Below are 6439 nucleotides of genomic sequence, written 5' to 3'. Positions count from 1 at the left end.
AAACTGCCGTAGATCACTACTGCAATTAACCCCTTTTGCTCATAAGGGCTTATGCCCTTTAGCCCTTACTGCAAGCATCACAGAGAAGCCAAGTTATGAGACATCAGAGAAGCAACTTCACACAACATCAGAGACACAACTTCACATAACATCACAGAAGCAACTTCACACAAGATCACAGAAGCTAAGTAATGCAAACACCAGAGAAATGTGTAATCATGGAGGTTAGTCACTCCCACTGGCGAAAAGGGAGTGCAGCATGATTCTGAAGGCCCAAAAGAGCGCTGTAGCATTTTGATGTGTTGGAAAGGCAGTTTAGTTATTCTAGTTACCTAGGTTATGGAGGGAACAACCAGGTGAAAGACACACTCCTAGGAACAGCCCAATCATACTGAATTTAAAGCGGAGTGATGGGCACACAACAGCTGAACCACAGGGGAGCCAAATTAAAGAAAAACAAAGAAGTAAAAGCACTCTGCAAAAAATGCAGCTTCCCCACAGATAAACTTCGGGGTGGCTGCACAGTGGCCACTATGTCATGTGTCCCTAACGACTTTAATCACAGCAGCATCAGAGAAAACCTCCCATGTAGATGGGCCCTGGGTTGTGCTTTCTGGGAGGAACCAGGAAGTAGTTAATGGCAAGACCCACTGCTTCTGGCTTGAGGAGAGAGTGGCCACAGCCTAAGAGAGTTCTTTGTTAAGGAGCCTTTGTTTAAATAAAACTTGCAAGTTTGTCTGGAAGCAGAGTCTCTTTCTACTTGTGGGGTGCAGTCCACCAACCTTAAAACATAGGCAACATTTGGGCTGCTGGATGAATTTGTGGGCTACAAATGTAATAAGAACCCCCCGGAATTCAAAAGGTGAACTAATGGACATGGGCCGGGTCATCATAAGCGCTGGTCTCTGCCCCTTTTTGCCAAAAGAGAGAGCAATAATGATCATGTAAATCACATTGGTCTCCCAGTCTTATTAAATCCTAATGTGTGGATGATGATCAATTTTGCAATAGGCTTCAAGTTCTTTTCCATCAGGGTTCATGACTGATCTCCACACACAGGCAGTATTTGCCTAGTGACTGGGTAGGCGGAGCACCCTCTCCCTGCCAGTCAACTCTAGACTCCACCCGCTGTCCTAGGGTGGCCATGTGTCCTCTTTTACAGAGGACAGTCCTCTATTTGAAGGGCTGCCAGAGGACCATCCTCTATTTGGAGGCATCCTCTGTTTGAAAGGCTGTTCTGTTCTATTCCAGTTTAAAGTTAAAGAGCCGTAAGAAATGTTGCCCATTGGACAGCAGGCTGAAGAGGAAGGCAAACAGGTCCCCTGATCACAGTCTTCCACACTATGGAGAGATGTGCTGTGTTTCTATTTAAAGTATAATAATTATTTCTAAATTTGCATCTATACATAGAAATTCCATATGCAAATTTTATGCAAACTGTTGTCCTCTTTCTTGGTGATTCTTAAGAAGCTACCCTACCCACCCCTCTGGTCCCATGTTGCACCTGTCTCGGGGCCAAAATAAACGTGATGCAGGAGATTCATGACTGGATAATAGCAGCAGAGGCCATTGATTTCAATCAGAGCAGCGGTGTTGGGGAAGGGTGTGTATAACTCTTTCCCTTTCCAGTTCCCCAATCTAAAACTAAGTCTCACTCACTCACACACACACAGGCTGCTATTACACCCAAGAGACACCTGACTCTTCCCCCCGCTCGCCCCCCCAGTGAGGCTTATAGCAACAGGGGGGGGATTTTGATCAGGAAAATGTCCACTCATGCCATTGCTCTGAGCAAAATCAGAGCCACCCACCACCACTTTGAGCTTTTAAGTTAAAAAAAGAAAAAGATCATAGATTTCCAGGGTCGCACCTGTTTTTACCCCCAGAGTCCGAATCTCAAGAGATCTGGCAATCTGAGGTGTTAGTTAACATATAGCTTTGCTCTGCAAGTCTGCATTCAAAGGATAATCTTCTTTCCCATGGGTTTGTCTGCCCGATCTGTTTAGATTGCAAGAGGATAAGCTGTCTCATCTTGAGTTTTTGAACCTTGTCTGTGGCCACTGGGCCTTGTCTCACTGCAAGGGCCTTTAAGTTCTCTGCCACGCTAAAAATAATAATTATGTGGGGGGGTTAAAAAGATATAGATAGCATGAGGATAGGGGAGGCTAGACACCTAGCTTATGGTTTTATTGCTAAAACAAGCATTCCTGTAGATTTGCTCTTAGAGGGTCTGTGAATAGCCAGTTGATCAGTCTACTTGATAAAGAAGACGTTCAGAGTTAACACAGTTTGCTTCACTTCAAAATAAAGCATTCAGGGAAGGCAAAGCATTGCAATGGTATTAAAGCAAGGCCATGAACTATAATTCAGGAAAGAAAGAATGCGAAATCCTCCAAGGATAAGCCAAGCACTCTCACACTCAGTAAAAAGAGCCAGAGGCAATGTTGGATTTTTGTAGCATATCTGGAAAAACCCTCATCACTATTTATTACAGTTAAGAACATAAGAAGAGCCGTGCTATGTAGCAAGGTGTCAGTCTAGGTCTGCTCCTAGGCCAAAAGGACTGGGGATTCAGGGATGGAGAAGGGTGCCAGTTGCCAAAGTCTTCAAATGGTCAATAAAGTGAGCAGAAGACAATAAAGACATCTAGCTACTGTTGTGGGAGCTGAAGAATTTTCAACTTGACTTCTAGTTACAGTACCTTATGAATGTACAGTAGTGTGACTATGTTGTTGAGTATCCAGTATACTGGATATTGTTAGCTGACCGATCGGTATGTCTTGTATTTATTTACATTTTGATGTGTTTAAAATGAATTGTAATTGAGTTAATCTTATATTATAATGATGGATGTTGTATTTATTTGATTTTGTGAAGCAGTTTGAGCACAACGTGTTACGGAAAGCACAGTATACAAATAAATCGACTATGGTTAGTCCAGCATTTTGTTCCCACAGTGGCCAATCAGATGCCACTAGAAAGCCCACAAGCAGAACATGGAGGCAATAGCACTTTCCTGTTGTGTTCCCGGGCAACTTAAAGAGGCGTACTGCCTCTGACCTGGAGGTAGTATATAGCCATCATGACTAGCCTTATCCACCATAAATTTGTCTAACATCTTTTTAAAGCCATCCAAATTGGTGCCCATCACACAACATATTGTGGAAGCAAATTTCATATGTGGTGTGTGAAGAACTACTTCCTTTTGTCTGTCTTGAATCTCCCAACTTTCCACTTGATTGGATGACTCCGGGTTCTAGTATTATGAGAGAAATTTTTATCCCTATCCACTTTCTCCTTACCATGTAATTGTATACCATTCTGTCATGTTGCTCCCTTACTCACCTTTCTTCTAAGACAAAAAGCCCCAAATGTTGTAACCTTTCCTTGTGGGGGACTTGCTCCAGACCTTTGACCATTATGGATGCCCTTCTCTACACATTTTATTACATTTATAACTCTGCCTTTCCTCTAAGGTGCTCAAGGTAGTGTAGATGGTTCTCCACTCCTTTTATCCTCACAACAACCCTGCAAGTTTAGTTGAGTGACTGGCCCAAGGTCACGAGGATACTTTCATATATGAGCAATGATATGAACCTCGGTCTCTGCCATTGAAGTCTAATATCCTAACCAAGCCTTCCCAAACCAGGTGCCCTCCAGATGTGTTGTACTGCAACTCCCATAATTCCTAGCCATCATGCTGCCTGGGAATGATGGGAGTCGCAATCCAACACATCTGGAGGGCACCAGGGAAGGTGCTTCCCACAACTACATCACACTGGCTCTCAGAAGATCTGGAAATTTGAGGTTGCCTTCTCTAGGGAGGAGCAGAGAGTGACTAAGGGAGCTTAATGATGCTCATAGACACCTTTTCCACAGCATGGATGGCCCAGTCTCTCCCTACACACATTGCACATTGGAATACAGATCTCAGCCTTGGGGTAATCTAGGAAAACTACAGCCACAGTCGGCAGACACAGTTTCTCCCCCACTGGTGCAGTACTCCAACAGGAGAAGCTGCACTCCTCAACATTCTCCCCAGGACACCACTACTAAACAAACATGCAGGAGCCCTACCTTATATTCCAGCAACCCAGAATATAGGAACATTCCACATTTTGGAGTAATTGTGAATAAGCCCCTACATCCCAAATGACTGGATTAAAAAAAAAAAAATCCTCGTCTTGTCATTTTTAGTGCCAATTTTGCATGTTCCTTACTATATTTTATTGCTTTCCATTTATAATAAATTATTACAAACCAATTGCCATCAGATAAAATAAAGTAACAGAATCAAAAGCAGATTAACCCATTGCAACATGAACCCTGACATCCTTCGCAGAGTTCCTTCTTTGGATGCCACCACCTTTCCAGTGGCGACACCTGTTCAGTGGTGGCTCCCTGTCTTTGGAATTCCCTCACCAGAGAAGCTTGATTGGTGCCACCTTTGTTATCTTTATGGCAGTGGGCAAAGCCCTTTTAATTTGCTCAGGCCTTTTAGATGTGCTGATATTTGTTGCTTTATTTTACTTACATGGTGTTTCAATATCTGCTGATATTGTTAACATTCTGCCCTTTTATTGATTTCATGTGATGGCTGTTGTTTACCATGGTTGGTTTTACATTTCTAGCTGCCCTGGAAGCCCTTTTTGGTTTTGAAGAGCAAGGTATAAATGCTGGATGAGAAATACACTTTTCAAATTGATTTGAGTTATTCTTAATCTCAGAACTCCTCGCACCTTTATGTTCATCAGTATTGGTGTCCCTGCTTCTCTGCACTTTTAAATCCCTCATTTTAAAGGATTTTAAAATTTTATTTATTTTTTACATTTCGAATGGAGCCCAAGGCGGTGTACATGTTATCCTCACACCAATCTTGTGAGGTAGGTTAGGCTGAGAGTCAGAGACTAGTCCAAACTCCAAAGTGAGACTTGTGGCTGAGTGGGGACTCGAACCTGGGTCTCCCCAGTCCCAGCCCAACACTCTAACCACTACACCACACTGGAACATCACAAAGGATTGTCACTGATTCCATGATATCATTGCTGTACAGAACATAAAAGTAGGTCCTCTTATTTCTGAGCATTAGAGTTCCAACATGCAAGCTCTGGAATGTCGCATTCCAAAGTCCGACTGCGCCCTGTCCACTCTTAGCACAGCCCAGTAGCTGCTTAATTCTGGAAACCCAGCTGTAGATGAGAAAATATATGTTTCAAAACACCACCAACACCAAACATGATCAATCCAGGCTAGCCGGGGGTCAGTGTTCAAGCTTCTAATCTGGCTGCAGACAAACGACCTTCCTATCATTGTATCTTCTTGTGTAAACCCCAAAGTCAAACAAATCCAAGACCGGCAGACAGCATTTATCACCCACTTTAAAAGCAGGCCTGTTTGACGTCAACTCCACCCCCACTTCTCCAGGCACCCTACGCTCCACCCTTAGCCAGCACTCTTCAACGGGCAGGTTTATGGGGAAGCAATACACACCACAATTGGAAAGTTAGAAAGAACTTTTCATGCATCAAAGGTCCCATTAAGGTGGACTGGCCCAAAGCTACCGTCACTTTAACAGTGGGAGTTAGGACCCATTTCCCCGCTTTTCAAAGTACCCACATAAAAGTTTAATCCCCATTTATGGTCTCGCTGATGGGGGACCTACATTACACAGTGGCTGTCTACAGTTGCAGACATTTATGCTTCAGTTAGATGCAGCTTCGTTTGTCCTCATAATTAGCCGTCTCTTCCCACCTCTCCAGTTCCCTGTACGTTCTGTATAACACAATTTGCAAAGAGGCCAAACGCTTTAATGGTCCGAGCACAGAGCTAAAAACAAAACATCAAAAAGGAAAAAATCCAGAAGTGCCACTGCGTATGGGCTGTAATAATAATTTATTTATTGTGCAGATCTCTAAAATACAAGAGCAACTGATCTCTTGACAGCTGATAGAACAGACAAGTTTCAACAGAAACAGAAGCAGGCTCATCAAAGAGATCAATTCCCCCTGAGGAAGAGACCTAGTCTCAAAATGTGTAGAGCATTTTTAGAGATCTACATAATACATAAATAACTTTTACAGTCCACAAGTATTTTAGAGATCTCCACAATAAATAAATAATTATTACAGCCCATACTCAGTGGCACTTCTGGATTTTTCCTTTTTGATGTTTTGTGCGTGCGTACAGCACCTTCCCTCTCAGTTTCCTAATTTCTGAGCGCAGAGCTAGCTGTGATTGAATTTGCGCTCTTAACACAGATTGGCTTCAGGCAAGTCGCTTCCCAGTTTCTTCCCTCTACACAGAGGCCCCCTCTTGGTTTCCTTGGACCACAGAATGAGGCATTAACACACACTGTGTGGCATTAGTGGCTGAAGAGCTGAGATACACATGCATTTCTCCCCTAGGGCCCTGCTTCTTAGTTGGCAGCCCACGGCAGTCC

This window comes from Heloderma suspectum, chromosome 7, assembly GCF_057233095.1.
Source record: "Heloderma suspectum isolate Gila_16-S chromosome 7, 16-S_ref, whole genome shotgun sequence".
Classification (NCBI taxonomy): Eukaryota; Metazoa; Chordata; class Lepidosauria; order Squamata; family Helodermatidae; genus Heloderma; species Heloderma suspectum.
This window is presented reverse-complemented; position numbering follows the sequence as displayed.